Source organism: Plectropomus leopardus, chromosome 20, assembly GCF_026936395.1.
Source record: "Plectropomus leopardus strain MGB_pleo_1.0 chromosome 20, ASM2693639v1, whole genome shotgun sequence".
In the NCBI taxonomy this organism is placed as follows: Eukaryota; Metazoa; Chordata; class Actinopteri; order Perciformes; family Serranidae; genus Plectropomus; species Plectropomus leopardus.
This window is the reverse complement of record NC_142195.1, coordinates 12,477,720-12,496,855: the sequence shown is the minus strand read 5'-3', so window position 1 is coordinate 12,496,855 and position 19,136 is coordinate 12,477,720. Positions and strand designations below refer to the sequence as shown.

Below are 19,136 nucleotides of genomic sequence, written 5' to 3'. Positions count from 1 at the left end.
CACGAAATTAAATTTCAAAAAGGCTGCAGATAGAATGATACCATCTCCATTGTCTCTCTTACACGCTGCTTTTTTAAATGTTTTCATTAGCACTAATAAAATGATTGCATCTGACTGTCAGTTGTCGGATTTTTCCAAGCAGTGTTGTAAACAGCATTGTGTGATATTAGGCTAGGGATTCAATTCAAGAAATTCTGTTATCCTTTTAGAGGACTACATGTATCCCAAAAACAATAACAATACCACATTACTGCTGAAGGCAGCTTATTTGGTACAACACATCAGCGACCCTCGAAAAAGGCAATATACACCACCACTAGGGTTGTGTCTTGGCAGGAATCCTGAGATATGATATTTATTGCAATACAGGGGTTACAATTCAATATGTTGCAATATATTGTGATACTATAAGCAAGGCAATACAATGTGATTTAGGAAAAAAAAAATCTAATTTTCACAAAATCTGAGTAAAAATGTTCAGTTTTTTATGTAATCAGAAGAGTTAGATATCCATTTGTATCTATAACAGCCCCTGTAACACGCTGGCGATATGTTCTTACGTTGGAGTGGAAGAGTCAGAGGGCTGAAGATCGATTACTTCTCAGTCTGATCCCAGACATTGGTATTAGGGCCAATCATGACATTTTTCTGATCTGATTGAGCTTATGGGGTCAGAGCTGTTGTTTTACATCAGCTGTCCCAAAGGTGTTTCACTTTTGTGCACAGCAACATGGAGCACAACCCTCATTAACACTCATCCTCCTGGCTGTCCCTCTCTCCCCTCTGTTAAGCTGTGTGTGTGTAAGAGCAGCGGCTGAGTCCCGCCCACCGTAAAACACTACACACCATAAACGAAAACGCAGTATGAAACTGAAAGTTATGTTATCTACTGCAGTTTGAGTACTCGTTTCATTTCAGCTCGGTGTGAGAGTCTGGCGTTTTGCCTTTTGCAGTGTTTTCCACCTTGTACGGAGGACAGACAGACAGCAGAGCTGAGTTTACTACAACCTCAATCACCACTCGCCACCACGAGTATGCAAGCTCCACGAGCTCCAAAAGCAAAAAACCAACATGGCTTTTGTATTAATGAAACATTATCTGCCCAAAAGTTGTGAGGATGACTTAAAATAAACACTGAAGGAATACAATTCATTCAGGTAACTGACACACAGGCTGCACTGAAGCAACAAACACTAGAGGATACTCTCTTAAAGGGACACATTCCCCGAAAACAAGCTAAAAACATTAAAGGGGGTGGTTTGTCATCTTATACTTTACTTTGTGAAATAAATGAATAGTAACAAAATGGCTAATGCATTGCAGAGCTATTCATTTATTTATATTGTCAAACATAAAGGCTATACATTGGATTTATCTTAATAGCTTTACAGAAGTGTACTTTAAGTGTGCAATGAGCAGCTGTATTGTCTGGAAAAATAGAAGTATCAGATCGGGACTCGGTATCAGATCAGCTCACGGACATCATTATCTGGACATCCTTAATTACAACACTGATATCTATCAGCCTTTGGTTTAAACACAATGCCAGGTGAACTAATACCACAAATATTGTAAACTACTGATCAAAATCGAAAGTGTTTAGTTTAGAAATGATAGCATCACAAACTATAATATCACAATACTCAAGGATATCTATTGTCTAACATCCCTAAGCACTACATCAGCAGCCTATATAAAAGCCACACCTGAAACTCCATGTTTGCCCTGCATTTCATATTTATTAATATTTTCCATACATAGCAACCAGCGTTTTGCACATAGCAACTGATCTCCCTTCAAATATCAAGAAAAAAAGAACACATTCCAGGCTCTCTGTGAAAAGCCTCTGTAACCAATTAAGTCTGTCGAGAAGTTACTTTTTCATTCATGCACCACATTCTTGTCATTTTTTGACATAAAAATTATGCAGTGAATATCAATATATACTTGTTTTTGTGGAGTGGAAAGATTGTTGTCCATGAATTCTGTTAGAATGTATTTCCTGCATATTTCTCCAACGTTTCTTCTACTTCATTTTAGGTCAGGGTTGAGAGGTTTTTGTCTTGTAGATTGTGCACCGCAAGTGACTGAAATATACAGTGAAAAAGGTGAAGTGGAAGCCACTCTGAAAGGAACTCACCTTGAGTTTCCGCTAACCCGCACTGTAGAAGACTGTGGAGGACTTTTGGTGTAGTGTTGAGGGTGGAGAAGGTTGGCTGGGTCCTCAGGCTCAAGTAAGTTGCTTTGCTGATGTTTCTCAGATGCTGGAAAGTATGACACAATGACAAAGAGACATTGTACAGTTAGTCATGCATGCTACATGGTACTTTTCATGTCATGCATAAACCAATCAGCCACAACACAAACCACTGACAGGGGAAATGAATCATTTTGATCATCTTGTTACTATGCAACATTCTCCTGGATACCTTGGGTCCTGAAATTCATGTAGATGCCCTTTGACATACACCACCCACCAAAATACCTTTACAGACTAAGTATACCCCCTAACCCATGATGGCAGTGGCCTCCCAGTAGGACAATGCACCCTGTCACTTCACAAAAACTGTTCCGGACTGGCCTAGGGATTGTGACAAAGAGCTCAAGTTGTCGACCTATCCTCCAAATTCCCCAGATCCCAATCTGATCAAACATAGCAGTTGTGGGTACCCCAGAGGTCCTGTGCCAATGCCTCAGGAGGTCAGAGCGAAGTTCGATTCACACTTGGGCCTCTGACCTGTCAAGGCATGGACACAGGATCTCTGGGAGTGTCCTGGGGTGTCTGGCACAGGGGTGTTGGCGATGGATCCCTTCAAGTAGAATCCACATGAATGTCAATGTTTCTCAGCAAAACATTACATAGTAACAAGATGATCGATATTAGTCACTTTACCTGCCATCAGTGGTTTTACTATCATGGCCCATGTTTGTACTGTGTGTGTACGTAATAACAAACTTATGAATCTTGGAAAAACTTGATGTTGACTTTTGGTTTCACACATGACACAAACAGGGGTCTCCTGGGTAAAAGTCCTGTGTTTGTTTGGCCCATCCATTCTCCCAGCCTGACCACGGCCCTTCCTAGACTTTCTCCTTCTTTGTACAATGGCATCGCACTTTCTTTCTGTTTTTTTCCCCTATCATATGATGGAGGACAGCCTACAGCCTATATACACATTATACTTCATTACTTTTTGTAGATATGTGTGGGAACTGCAAATGGGAAAAGCCTGACAAAGCACAGGGACAAAATTCAGGTTTTCTTCAACTGACCGCCTGCAACATCTTCAAATCAATACCTAGGTGCTGTACATGAGACCTGCTATTTCCTCCCCACAACTAAGTCATGATGTAGAGACAGGAGATTTGTAAGTTGCCCTATACAGTACATGCTTTAACTTGTAGGTTTTTTTACTTAATGTCTTTTCAAACTGGTGCAGCAGCAGTAAATTGGATGAACATTTGGGTTTTTTAAAATCACAACTGAGGTGGATTCATGCCTGTGACGACATGATGCAATTAGCTCCTGGCAATGTAATCCGGACATTTGTCACAATATTTCCAGGCGAGGAAGAAGAGAGCAAAAGAGTACATGGCAGGAACAAACTGTAGGTGGTGTACCAGTGAGATGCATGAGAGAACCATTGACATAAGTAGTCAGATGTACTTGTATCAGTGAGCTCACAGTAAAATGGCTTTCACAGCTCTGCTCTATTGTCTGTAGATTGGAGCATGCCTTTCATGGAGGAGTAGAAATCCTCTTGGTGTTCTGCTGTTGGCACAATGATGTGCAACACATTGCTTCTGCAGCTGCATCTATATTCACCATCCACTGGAAGCTTCCATTCATGTTGTGAAATGTTCATTGTGTCATCACCATTGTGTCTGACAAAAACACAATAATTGCAGGAAGAATTACATCAAAAATGACTACAAACAGGGGGCACCATCTCATGTTGCAATAACTGACTGCACATGGTTATGGGTTGATTTGCTCCTTGGGAGGAAGAAATGACAATCACTTCATAATTTGAGCTTAGATAATGGCTTGAAGGTCTACCTGCTGATGATGCGGAGACTATTTTAAAGTGTGTCCCAAGCAATGTGAAAAAATAATGCATCTGCCTTTAGTGCATGGCTAAATTGGATCTATTATTGTTAAAAAAAAGGAAAGACAGCATTAACCTACCCACCACAGCTGAATGACACCATTGCCAAGGTGCCTTCAGCTGCAGTCAACCCATTTTTGCAACAAGAAGTCGGGCTCTGGATAGTTAAATTTACTTCTTTTAAAGTTTGCTTGGGGCTTTTTTGGATAATTCCATTACTAATGTATTAAAGGGCCATTCCAGTATATTCTTTATGTCCCATATATGTGGCCGATGTGTAACTGTGGGTAATGCTTAGGTTGCAGTTGTTACCTCTGTTGTAGAGATCCAGGCTTAGTCACAATGGTAATTCCTTTAAAGAAAAAATCACCAGGTTGAAATAAACTGAAAGTTCCCTTTTAAGTCTTTAAGAGTAAATTTAACTTTTAATATTCAATAAACAGTAAGAATGACAGACTTTCTAGTGTAACATGTATGGTGTTTTAACTCTTTTCTATAGATGGATGTCATGATGATTCATAAAACTAACAAAAAAAAAAATATTTGAGGTTTAAAGAGAAGGCACTTCAGGACCAGTGCTTGATTGTTTAGTGTCTCATTCTATAGATTTACTTATCACACCTTAGCTGCATCCAGGCCTCTCCAGCTTAGCTCAAACAGCTTCAGAAACAGACAAAGGTAACAGCATAGTAACTCCAAATCCAGGCTTCAAAACCTTATCCATATTTTTCTACACTTAATGCCATTGCCTAGAAACTGAAAGTTTATCCAAGAGAACCTAACTTTTGCAGTTATTCAGTGTGTGTGTGTCGTGTCTCAGAACAGATTCATCCTCTGACTCACTATTGCCTGTGGTGTTTTGTGTTAATGATTTGGGTTGAGTGTGAGGTTCCTATCTCCCATGCATGCTAATAATGGTGGAATATTTCTACTGATACAAAATCTAACTGATAAGGTGCAGTCATTTATATTGTGGCAGTTTTGTTTTAAATATATTCTAGAGAGTTTTAATAGGTGGAGTGACTTTTAGTGAAATTTTGCTATGAGGCATTATTAATCTAGCAGAGATATTTTGATCCTCAGGGCCACAACCCTGAATGATGTCAACCCAGTCCAAAGTGACAAACATCCAATTACAAAGTTATGTTGCACTTAACCCATGTAGGTCACAGGAGGCACTGTGACATCTTTCATCTGTCTTCACAATGCCATCTTGTGGTAAAATCCTATGCAAAACATATGCAGCATTAGAGCTGTTACTTTATTACAGCAGCACAAAAACTCATCCTGTGATTCACCTTGTAAAGTGACCAAATTTTAATTATAGCACATTACAACCAGTGTATTCCAAGGGCATTTCCTTGCGTAACATTACCCTATTGGAAATGATAATGATATCACAGAGGGAAAAGAGGGGGAAATGCATGCTTAGATAGCCACTGTAATTGCCCTGGAGATGTGTGTTATCTGTGTTTTTTGTACATTTTGCTGCCTTTTTCTAAACATAAAAGTAACAAGAGAAAATGCTGAATTCTGCAGTTTCGTTAATCCTCATAACACTTGCTGTGTCCTTACATAAAACACTTAAATTTGTGTTTTTAAGAACAATAAAGCATGACTGTGTTCAAATGTTGTACATACTATATGTTTTTTCCCTGTTCATGCTTTAATAATTTAGTGATACTGTGAGCAGATGATGACTCACATGTATTTTCGCACACCACTGCCATTAATTCTCTACATATGGTACCATCCTTCGAGTTTTGCAACATAGAGCAGCTGGTAATACACCAGAATGTTCCAGTACATATTTTTCTTCTTTATATATTTCACGTTATGTTGTATTTAAATGCAACAATATTGAGAAGAACAAAAAGCAAAGGTTAATAACATATTCACCCTGAAATAAATATACATAAGAACAAAAAATTATATGGGATGGGCTTATTGAACCTGGTTGCCCTCTTAACTTGACTGAGGCTTGGTCAGTAGCCCTCAGCTTCAGATACTGACCAAACGAGACCCTTAAGCAGCGGTGTGAAACACGAAGCGGCAGCATTTTTTGACATCGCTGATTAAGTGCTATCGAAAAAAGTGTGAGAAAAATGTAATGCAGATGCAATTAGACGTAGATGGTTCAAACAAACCCTTGACTTTCACCGCAGAGACTGCTGTTTGTGTTCTGCATGAACCCAAAAGTCAATAGAGCTTATATACTGATATGTACCTGCAGCAAACTACACTAGTGTGTATGTCTCATCAGGAATGCGAAATGCGGTACGTAACGTTCCAATATGTTAGTCACAAATGCACTTTTATAACAAACCTTGTTGTTGTCAAACCACTAACCACATACCTCTGTTGCCTAAACCCAAGGAAGCACACCTAAAAAAAGGTTTTATCCCTGCTTTAAATTTATTTTTTTTAAAAAAAGACTGTATGCATTTATCATGCAGAAAATCTATTATTCTATTTTAAAAAGACAATGCATGAAACAAGTTCAGATTAACACACCATCCTTACATGCCCAAAGCTGTACCTAGAGCATCATAGTTTGATGTGCAAGGCCTCTGACCAAGTGTCAGGATTTGACAAGTTGGGATTGAGTCAGACAGAGGCTCCTCAGGTTAGATAGACATATTGCCTTCCTCCACACTTTTCTGAATTTTTGTAACTTTCAGAAACCAACAATCCGACAACACTCCATTCAGCGACTGGCCATGTGTAAAGAGATGAGAGGGGTGGCATTGTGGCAGAATTTTCACACACCTACGTCTATGGATGTCAACACTTTTGCCTTGGTAAGACATCACATTCGATGTACAACGTTGTTTCAAGTGTACTCCAGGCTTTACCCTATCCATGACCCAACTCTTACCTTAATCATCTGCAATCTAAAGCATTTGATTAGTGGATCTTATCAGATGCAGTGACAGCCCAGAAGGACAAGCAACATCTTTCTCCTTATTTAATCTAGTGGCATGTCCTAGGTTTGTGACTTCTCCCACATGACCTTGAACTCATTGTGGTGATTGGCTCATAGCTCCTGTGACTGCGGCACTCTTTCCAATCAAGCCTAACTGCCTGGAGATGCTCTTTGTGACCTTTGTGTGGCGTCTATGTAATATTGTGTTAATAAATATGCTACGTTATTTTGTGCTTTTTCAGTATGCAGATATCCTAAGCCACCTCTACTTCTTTCTGCAGAAATACACATCTCTGCTGCCTACGCCTGTCTTCCATTTTTCATTCATTCAACATTTTAACCTTTTATTTCCCATCTCACTGGTTATAATTGCAGAACTACTGTTTACTGCAGGTCTATCTCCAGAGTCTGTGTCTATGAGTGAGTGATTTGAGAACACACATTTTTCTGAGATTTAAGTTAGAACTCTTACCGTGTACTTGATGCTATCTCTGACAGCCTATCCCTATTTTATCGTAATATGTGAGCTCCCTCTAATTATCAAACAAGAGTTATATAGCAGACGGACAGTTTTAAAATGTAGCTTTATGGGTGCCTATTCTGAAAGTTTGAAAGTTTGCACCAGTGACATTGTTTTACACAGGGCCTAGCTGTTTTTGGAGCAGGACAATAGAAAAGAACGACATCAATTTTGCACTACATCTCTATTCCATTATTGGATTTGCTGAGTACATTTTCAAGTCTCAAAATCAGTGTAGCAGAAACAGAAATATAATCTTTGTGTTTGTCTGTTAGCCTTTAAAACACAAAAGTTACACAATAGCAGAAATAAACTAACCACTTGGGGCAGTGGTAGACTAGCAACTCCTGTGTTCTGCGAGGTACAATTACTGTTTTTGTGAACGGAGCTTGACTTGAAAGAGAGCATAAATAATGGCTTTATTTCCTGTCGGAAAGATCTATCGGCTGGCAGGTAAAAAAAACATTTCGGAAAACACCTGAATACATACAATTATGCATTTTCTCCCTCACCGACCTAATTACACATTCAAATAGAGAGAAGTGAGTTTTATTTGGAGTTATACACACTAAGAGGCCATCATCTGTTTATGTGAGACACAAGGAACCATTTATACCACCATTCCCAAAGGAAATAAATATCAACACTCAAAGACACAATGCTTCTGTATGCAGTGCATGTTAAGAGCTCACACAAACAACAATGACTAGAGTGAGTGGTTGAGGCTCATTCTGCCTCGCAAGAGGAGGCTGTTGGCATGCTCTGTCATCACATATCAATATTCCTAGTCTGGGTACCAGATGGATTGCACTGGTTTGCAAAGATGAACCAAATAAAGTGGTGATTCAATTTAAAATCACCATTTAGGATGATGAAAAATTAGTTTTATGTTAAGAAGGAGCTTTTGTGCAGCACATTGGAGAAAGAAGCACACTAAACAAAAAATAAAATAAATAGAAACATCAAACTGTACATTTCAAATCGATTTCAACTCGTGGCTTCCAGTACTCACTAACATCTTATGACCACCATCTTCTGGTGTGCAGAAACGGATGGTCGTGATTCTAGGAACTGCTCTGTCATTTGTAATTCTGTGGTCGAGATGTTGACAGCCAGTGCCTGAAGGTAAAATACGAGCCTGCCATGCGGCTCACGTAGCTGTTCCACTTGCAGCTCCTGATTCTCTGCAGGGAGATAGTAATACTGAAATGCTTTGTGTTGATGTGTGCACAAGGATAGACAGATTTAACTGGTGAAGTATCTTAGCTAGTGTACTGCTCAGGGACATCATTGTGAACAGATATATAACCTATGAAAATGTCCAAGCGTGACCTCAGTTACCAAGCAACCAGTACAACTGAATTGATTACTCTCTTCCTTTAAGCCCTAGAAGAGAACTGGCATTTTCAGAGCTCCCACATTTATTTTTGTTTGACATGAGGCTGCTCTCCTATAAAATCTAAGAATATAAAAATGTTCTTCATGTGCAACATGTTTTGTGGTTGGAGAGGTGGGTGGCACATTTGTCCCCTGCCATCAGGGGTGGTACATTTGTCTCCTGCCATTGTGACCAGTGTTCCAGTGTTTTACAGTGTAGTTGGAAGCTGAACTTTCTTTACACTCCAACATGCTTATATTGGTTATTACTCTTTAAAATCATGAGACCAACTAAAGACAACATGCCTAATTTGTGCTATTGTAATACACTGAATGCCAATTTAGTGTATTGTCACGTAAGCCTTATGTAGTGTAAGTATCAAATTAAGATCAAAAATTGCCGTATAAATGTTCATTTTTACTACTGTAATGAAGTACACATAGGCATAAGCAGGCGAGTCCGCATTTTTCAGTTCTGTGCTATTTTCTGCACTTAAATTCTGATTCTCATCATCGAAAAAATAATGCATATGTAAAACACAAGCTACATATTTTTTTTTTTCTCTTAGAAGCACTGCTTGAACACGGATCATGTTTCAGCTGCATTTTTACGCTCATCCATCTCAAATTTTTCTGACAGAGCAGATATATACAGTATTTGTTTTAATCAACACAGCTGTCGACACCTCAACATAGTTTATGCTCTGCGCCTGAAGCTGCTACCCTCAACGTAATTTTATGTCTAACTCAAATGGGTAACTACATTGACTTTGTTTCAGGCTCTGAGATCTGTTGAGCCTCCTCTAGTGCACAACAGAACTGCGTTCAATTAAAGAGTATGGTCTCGAACTAATTTATGTCAAAAGTGCTACGAAAAAACTTTTGTTGTGATTTTTATAATTAAAACTGACTTGTGTCTGAACCCAACCAGCACATACACCGATGGAGAACCGTTGGAGCTACAGCAAAACACTGGACTTTAACACTAGAGACTACTGTTCATTTTCCCACCAGTCAACATTGTTTTGAGCTTGAACAAGATCGTTCCCTCGCCTGAACCAAGTGCTTATTATTATAACCACGACAACAAAGCCCACCCCAACAATGTTTCTGTAACCACAACAAAGTACTTATTTTAACCCAAACCACAATCTTTCCCTATACCAAACCTTTTTTTGAGCCTGAAAACAACCAAACCTTAACCAAAGCCTTGTTACATCATAAAACCAATTTATTTTTACAGACAAATGACACTGCATACAATCAGATATCGCCATGTGTCAATCTAGTAGCATTGAAAAGTGACTTGTAGGTTTGCATACTGCAGGGTTTCCTGCACATTCAGGCAGGGCTGCCACAAATAAATGCCACTTATTGATTTCTTTTTTTTTTTCTGGGGGGGACTTGACCATTCATTTGGAGTGCTGCTTTAGTTCATATATCATTGGTTATTCAGAGCCCCACACTCTCAGAGCACAGAGCTGGGCACAGATGGAGCAGCAGAATGCCAGGAGCACACAAAAACTTTAGAGAGGGGACAGAAAATGGTACAAAATGACACACACAAAAAAAGGAAAGTTCTGAAAAGGAACATTTGCCTCACAAACCATTTGAAAGAATCCTCCTCATGAGGTATAACCACATGACGTAGGACTATAATTAGGACAACTTTACTATAAAGCCACGGTTTGATGAGTGAGTGACACCAGTGAGTTTGTTTGGCCTGTTAAAAGCAGCTCCTATGCCATTTAGATTAAACATGTTTGGTCTGTCATCATTTGGTGTTGTTCCTCCTCATTAGGATATGGATTTCTGCTGATATTTGGGCATAAGGTCCAACTCTATATTCATAACTGATCATGTGTCTCAGGTGATGTTGGGGAGTAACGCTGAAGTACGTAACAAGCAGTGTAGTGAATTACAATCAACAGGGAGCAAATAAGTGAAATCATCAATTTTTGTAAATGTAAAGAGTAACGTATGTTAAATTTAATTTTTGAGTAATGTGCCCAGCACTGGTTACTGTACATTTAAACAGTAAATTTATCAAATTAAGAGGGTGAAAATAGGCTTTGAATTCAAGAAGGATAAAAATCTGATCTGTCACCCATAATATCTCACATGCTCAGCAACAGCCTTCCTTTTTTGTTAATTAACTCTATCCTTAATGCCATTTGAAGTCAGCAGGTATGTGTTCCATCTGTGGTTTCTAATTTTAGTGATGTGTTGTCAGGCATAACTCTCTTGCTAGATCTGCTGTGTTTTATTTGAATAGACTGTTATTATCAACTGCAAACATGGGAATTGTGATTCCAAGTAAAATGTCCAAATATCACACACTGAAAACATTTGATCTCAAATTCCAAAAATGTGAATTAAAAAAAGTGATGTCAACTGCCATCACACTGGGACAGCTGTATCTACAAAACTGCAACCCTGCACGTCCGAAACGAGAATATTAGATTCCCCTCAAGAGAAGCCACTCTGAAGTCTTCGTTCTATTACAAAGCTGTCAGTACGTCACGGTGGGAGAGCACTGCTTTTAGAGAGGATGAGAGAAGCCTGTTATGAAAGGCAGACTGACCCAGGCTCCTCGCACTGGGAGCCATCAGACCCTGAAAACAGCTAGCCACAAAGCACTTTAAACTCATCCAGACTATCCAAGGTACAGGTCAATTTACACTGGGTTTGTTTATTTGTACCCTGACCAAGTTTGACTGCCCCCCCTTCCCCCGCTGCTTTGCTTTCATAGTTGTTAACTGATGTTCCAATCGGTGGTATACGTGCATAATACATTCTTAATCAAAGTCCAGCTAAACATAAATATATTCAATTTCATAAAGGTGACTCAAATACTTCCTGATGGAGTACTATTTTAATATGTAGTATTAAATATGTACATGTTAAAAAATAGATGTATTTATGACAAAATTCTTCCTCTGGCAGATTGGAGCACTGTGAGTTTTAAAAGGGGTTAAAACTTAAATTAGCTTGCATTATGAGTCAGAGGATTTGGGGCAACCAGCATTTATTGGCCAACCAGCCAACAGCTTTCCGTTTATCTTTCTGACGGCACTGCGAGTTATTCTGATTCCACTGAAGTTCCATAAGATAAATGGGATGATTTAAGTAGTGCAAGTTTGAGGAATTCAGCTATGTAAATGTTATGTGGCCAGCGGTAGCTCAGCTGAGTTCTTTGGAATTTGAATTTTTTTAAGATTAATTTAATATGAGTAAAAATGTAAATTGAAGTTTAAAACACACTTTATATTCATATAATAAAAATTAAAAATGTTAAACCTTCACGGAGACTTGTAATTAACTGACTTATTGACTTACATTGATGACTTCTGGACATATCTGCACTTATATTAAGTAGATATTGACACTAAGTTTGGGCAGTAACACAGTATTACAGTATATCAGGGTATTCACTATCCACATACACCAGTGAAATCTCAGGAAGGTATGGAAAAAAATAGATAACGCCAAAGGTGAACAAAATGCACATCTACTGAGAAATGCAGTTAAAATAGTTTTGCTTTTTACATTATAATTAATCTATACACACCAAAATAATGCATCATCAAGTAACATGAAACAATGACAAAGCAATGAGACATTGCAATCCCATATGCATCTGCAGGAAAACATCATAAATGTTACTGACATCATGCAGTTATAGCTTCATTCAAACATCTGATTTGTTTTATGGCCAAAACTTTGAAATGAATAAAATATCCAGTGACTGACACAGAACCATACAGTCCAACAAGTTATGACTTGCTCGAAAAAGTAAACATCATTATGTGAAAGCAATCTCCACAGTATCTCCAAAACTCTGACCTAGCCAGAATCCTGTGACTCATGCTCTGAAAGATAAGCTCTGCACCCAATGGAGGGTGCACAGGACTGCATGAAACTGATGCAAGGCAGGTAAGCATGCAAGATAAGCCATCAAATCAATCTGATAGCGTGTGATAAAAAATTAAAATGGCCGAAATAAATGTGTAGGTCCATAATCTTGCCAAGAAACAGAACATTTTTAGTCTTGCTGTAATGACAACTCATAATTGCATCACTAGTAAAATGACCAATCCATACACAAAATCTGTTTTTACATGTTGTCTTACATTTCACATGAACTCAACTGAACCCTGCGCAGCTAATTGTATTAACACCAGAAACTCTCTAGCTCTATCCTGTTCCCCATCTGGCCATCGCTCGCTGTCCCCGCACACAGAGGTGAAGTTGTCCCTTCATCTAATGCTGACATGTGTATTTTGTCTGAGGAAGGAGCTTTCATTCTGTGTGACAAGCAGCCTGATCAAGCAGATGTCTTGATGGATTAGGAGTGGCTTGCTTAATTTGGCTGTCTTGCAGACATATTCAGTGAAGCAAACAAGAACAATGCAGGGCGGACACACAAACAGCATCTCCAGCACGAATGAAATGATGCCTTATGCACAATAACTGAGTTAAGTCAGGGCAGGTTTTTTTTTTAGTATTAACTGTTTTCCGACCGAGACAAAGGAGAAAAATTCTCTACTGGGCGCTCTAGTGAGAAGCCAGTGAGGGATCACAACACTAGTGACCCCTACTGGTTGAATGGATCACTTGTGTGCAGCAGAGTGGACTCACAGAGAGATAGTTCAAAAGGTCTGACACACTTGTGAGCCTCTCGTTAACATCTAAAGCAGCATAAAAAAGGTTACAGTCAATGGGCAACACATTGGACAACACTTTCAATGAGTTCTTCACTTTTTACTTCTAGTTTCTGAATCATAAAACTAAAACTAAATGTACTTTATGAGCAACAAAAGGTTCATTGCTGAATTGAATTATTAATAATTACAGAGATTGATTTCTGGCTTTTGACTGAGAGGTTTTTAGTGAGAAAATATAACAGTCTAGTTTTATGTTTTTTTTCCACTGCAACAATTTGAAATGTGTGAATTTTTTGGGAAAAAATGATTATCTCCAGTCAGAAAGGGAGTAAAGCCTACGCAGAGAGAACTCTTGAAGAGAAGACTCTGTCCTTTTCGGTGAGAGGATTTACATTAAATTGGAAAGGGTACGCCACACTGTCACACTGAGAAAAGCAAGATATCATGCATAGATACATATTCATAAGCTCAGCAAGATCCAGTAGCCCCACCAACAACCATGCTGGGTGCATGGCCTGAGCAGAGCTACAACACAGTAGATCCTGCCACCCCCTTCAGGAGCAGGGACATTGTGCAGGATGCAAAAAATACTGATAAAAAACTGTGGCGAGTAAGTATCTTGACAACAGGAGAGCAGAGTTAACTTTGAATTTACCAAATGTGGCAGGGGACAACAGATGGGATTAACTCCGCAAAGTAGGTTATGTTTTTTTGGTCACATTTGTCTGTTAGCAGGATATAACCAAACCTTACAGCAGATTCCAAAAGAATGTGCTGTTAAATGACGCAAAAAACAAATCAAATTTGTTGGGGATTTGGATCACATAGCCCCACCATTTGGTTAAGACTTTGTTTTGGCTCATAACAGCAGAACTCTAAGTGGGAGAACATGTTTTTGGGATGCTCTGGTTCTCCGCATTCATTTTTCAGTTCCAAAACAACACATCTTCCGTTATAAATATTGCTAAGCCATTTCACAACTTCCCCATACAAATCATTTTCTGTCTTCCTCAAATTGTATTGGGTGTGAGATTTTACAAAAACTTCCATAACTCTTGAATGCAATGTGAATCTGCAACCAACCAAAGTGTGCAACACAACTCTGAGAATTGGCATTTACTGCAATGACCCAATTAATTCAAATAGTTAAACCAATCATGTATAAACCCTTATATTACTGCAAAAAAAAAAAAAAAATAAGCATTGTCTGAATTTCATGGTGGCCATCACCTAATTAGCACACTTGTCAGCAGTGCGTGCATTTTAAAGCAAATTCATATTGAGAGAAAGTACACTTTTTCAACAGATTTTGTAATTACAACACAATGCTTAGTCCCTGGCCCATGGCCTAACTTCCCACCAAATTTCGCTGAAATCTGTTCACAGGTTCCTGAGACAAACAAACGGGACTGAAAACATAACCTCTTTGGCAGACGTAACACACTACCACAACACTAGAAGGGGTGAGAAGAACTTCACTGATGGGAGGCAGAAGCCGTTGGCAATAAAAGAGGGACACTGTGCTGCAGTGAGTATCACTGAGCTGTTTATTTTTATTGGATTCTTTTCTGGATGACAGCGCAGAGTGAGCTCTTGTGTGTGACAAACAAGGGACTTGAAACTCTCCTCAAAGCTTAACAAAATGAGACAACCAATGCCAACAGGACTGAGAGGGTAACTAGCAGTCAAAAATCTGACAGGATTAAGTGCTGATTAAATGCTTTGCACATTACAATCAGTTTGACTATTTGGTTAAGATTTTTAATAGCCAAGTACCTAATTATTTTGCAGAAATGCCTATAACTGTAAGGTTTGATGATTGGTAGCTGCTCCGACATCAAGACAAGGTGAAAGGCTAACAAGGCAACTGTAATGGGCCATTTCCCCCCTCACTTTCACAAAGCCATGTCTCAGGACAGTTTTTACAGCTTGACTTGAAGGTGCTATATACGACATTCAGAGTCTGAGCCAGGATTGCCTGCACATGACACTCACCTCTGATGTCACAAGCAAATATGGAGATGGCTGAGCCGAAATGGTCAGCACTGTTAGCCAAACTAACGGTGCTAACGATTACAACTGAGGCAACAGTGCTGCGAAACTAGCAGTATTAACCTAGGGGGGAACAACAGGGTGGGTCATGCGTAACGTAAGTATTGGAATCAGCCAACATGCTGATTTCTGCTGATGTAACAGGAAGTTTTAGTTGTTTTTTTAAATTGATAACGGAAATATGTAGAAAACATCAACCCTTACTTAAAGTATTTTCTTATTTTGCACAATAAATCAATATTACATGCACTGAAAAGCGTTGTATTTCATGTCTCCATCTGCTGGTTGGCCATCACAATACATGTATGCATAATAAAATGTTAATTTCACTACAGAAGAGACTTGATCACTAAATTAGGAGGGAAAAGGGAGGATATAATCATATCAGTATTGGTTAATGAGTTCCTATATACTGACATATCGGATATTGGCAAAAAAATCCAATATCCTGCATGCCCTGTAATTTTCTGGACTTATCGGACTATTCTGGCTGTTCTAATATTTGCCTTTACCCGTTTACTCATTATATCTACACTCCTGATGATTACTGATCAAAAATGTGATTGTGTAAATATGTTTTTGTGAAAGCACCAACATTCAAACCTACTTTTTTTCACACAAAATCAATATTGTGGGGAAACAAAGCAAGATGCTTACTAAACACAAATTGAAGTGAATAATAGGTTTTGAACGATGCATTTTAAAAAATACCAAATCTTGTCCAGTGAAAGCTGGAGTTTTGTCACTACACCTGTCTGCTAACTTAATTTGATGACTGTTTTAGTTGATATGGGTTTGTTTTGGGTTTGTGCCTGTTTGTAGGAATCTGCAGTTAAATGATTTTCACTTGCATAGCTGTTGATCTGGATGGATCAGCTTAAGTGAACTGACGCCATTTGAATCCCATCCCAGACATGGTGGTTCAACCTGGCAGAGGATACCAGTGCTGCCCTTACTTCTCTAGCTCTTAACTAATGCCCACTAAAGCTATTTAAAGAGATAAAACAAAACAAATTACCTCTAGAGTCATTCTTTTCAGATAAGAAGTAACCTCAGCACCACAAACACCCCGGTTAGGGTTGCGAGCGTACAAATCTTTGACAGCAGGGAGGTGTGAGGCCTCTTGGCCCCAGTAGCAGCAAGCTGTTCAAGTGCTCTGTGTGATGTTTAAAAAGGGCTGACAATGCATGCAAATCATCTTGAGTGTCCGCGCTGTTAATGCGCCTGAATCACCAGAGAGCAGTATCCTGCCAAGCTGAACTTTAACCAGTGCTCTACCTGTAATCACAGGGTTTACTCCCTAGCTGTCTCATTGGAGGGAAATTAAATGCCTTGCGGGGCCTCAACAGTCAGATTGAATGTTTGTGTTGCTACCACTGAACACACACTGTCAATCATGACAGATTGCCCAAGGTGGAAGGGCAGATTAGGAGACACTTTACGGGTTTAAATCAGCTCCTTGTCAGAAACCAGGCATCTGTGAATTAGTCTGGGGCTTTTTAATGTGTTTCTTAAGCCCTTTATTTAAAAGTGTCTTATGCCTTGATTAGCAAACTTTCCAGAGGGAGGTTGGTTATAATTATAAGCAGTATCTGATTGTTACTAAAAATAATTTCTTGTGCATGTAATGGGCACTTTAGCAAGTGAAGCTAGGAGACGGCCTAGTCCTCTTCTATGAACCAACGAGTATGTCAAAAGCTATAGAGTTACAGCTTTTGACATACTAGATTGATTAAAGTATGATGTTAGCATGCGGCGTGTAGACATTTTTCTCTTGCCCTTCTCTATCAAGCTCTAGTCAATATCACCTTGGGGAGGCAGGGGTGTGGAGGTGGCTTATATGAAGTATTTGGTTGATATATGACTGGCCTGCATCATTTGTGACTGCCTTATCGCTCAATCACTCAGCAAGATGGAGATGCACAGGCAGACTGTTTTAATGACCCCAACCTCTACCCAAGTCAGGAGCAGGCAATCTCAGACACTTCTGTTTGCTCCTTCCTATAGTCCACACAACATCAGAGCTATGTAACCCTGCTCCTGTTTTAATGTGTTTTCTGTTCATCAGATTTTCAAGATGACATTAAATAGATAACAACATATGGCTCCACTAAAAAACAGGTTTTCACCCTTGTTGCCATGTCCATATGGTGTTTTTTATATGCTACAAGACATATTGTGAGTTAAATAGAGAGGCGATGCCATAGTTGAGCATCTTCGCCTTGGAAAGTCTCAACAATGTGGATTCAGACTTCAAGGATTTGTTACATTACAAAGGAACCAATCAGGGTGCAAAGAGGGAATTTCCATAACTCTACGGCAAAGAAGAATCCAGGTGTAGCTTAATATTGGTATTTTGCAAGCTAATTTTCACTTTCACTTAAACTTGTTGGAGTTGGTAATTGGGAACAAGGTTTGTCTAATATTGGTAACATATTAACAGCTTTTAGATACAGGTCGTTCTAATGCATTGCTCGTACATGTAGTAATGAGCCACAATTAATGTATAATGTACATTATCAGGAAAGGCTGCAATCACCTGACCCATGCAGTGACGGGAGTAAAGAAGGAATAAGTATGCATAAGGAGCCAGAGTAGGGTGGGGGATGGTTCAAGAAACACAGGACTTTGGAAACATGTAACACCAAGTAAACTTTGAGTCACCATGTTTCTATTCCTAAACCTAATCTATGTAATTTTACATTGAGTAACAATTGTGGGGTATTACTTTTTTCGATCTTATGAACTGATGTATGTGCATTTTCATTAGATACCCAGAGCATTGTTTGAGGATATGTCATTTAGTAGTTTTTATAATCATATGTTCGTCTATACTAAATAAGGCAAAGAAGGAGTTACTTCTAAACCATTCTAAGGCATTATGTCATATGTTAAACCTAATCCTTGTAATTTAGCATTTAGTAAATAACATCAATCATGGGGAGCTAATTCAATAGATTACAAGAACCACTGTATGTGCATTTTCATAAGATCTAAACCGCTGTATGAGAATTATATTCACCTGTCCGTCTATAGCATTTTAAATGAGGTAAAGGTGGAGAGTTAATCCAAGCAACATTAAGCCACGAAGGGATGTTTTCCCTGAAAAAAACAGTTTAAATATGCAGCTTAAAGGAACAGAGATGAGTTTTAGGGTTTTGATTCTTGCTTGGAGAGGAACTTTAAAAGGGGTGATCATATGCAGGGTCAACTGTATCCAAAGAAATATGTTGATGATGCTATCAATCTGCTTGTACTGTCCTAAATGTTCACCACAAAATCTTGGATTATGGATCTGTTCACCTCAAATTGTTAAACTATACAACAAATTGTGCATGTCAAAGGGACTGGGGATGTTGAGTTGGGGATTAAATGATACAGAGTCTTCATGCATCAAGCCCAATTCCAAAGTGCATGCCGATCAGGTACACCAAGCCTTATGTACGCAGTTATAATACAGTTTTGACCCTCCAAATAGATATATC

General features: G+C 38.9%; 1 long non-coding RNA gene across 3 annotated transcripts in view; it reads right to left on the bottom strand.

The window, feature by feature from the left end:
* Window positions 1-19,136, bottom strand: part of LOC148186187 (uncharacterized) — a 181,950-nt gene that overhangs the window by 102,384 nt on the left and 60,430 nt on the right. For all 3 annotated transcript variants that reach the window (XR_015775164.1, XR_015775166.1, XR_015775165.1), the window contains exon 2: window positions 2,141-2,264. This is a non-coding gene — a long non-coding RNA (uncharacterized LOC148186187). The remainder of the gene's footprint in view (window positions 1-2,140; window positions 2,265-19,136) is intronic.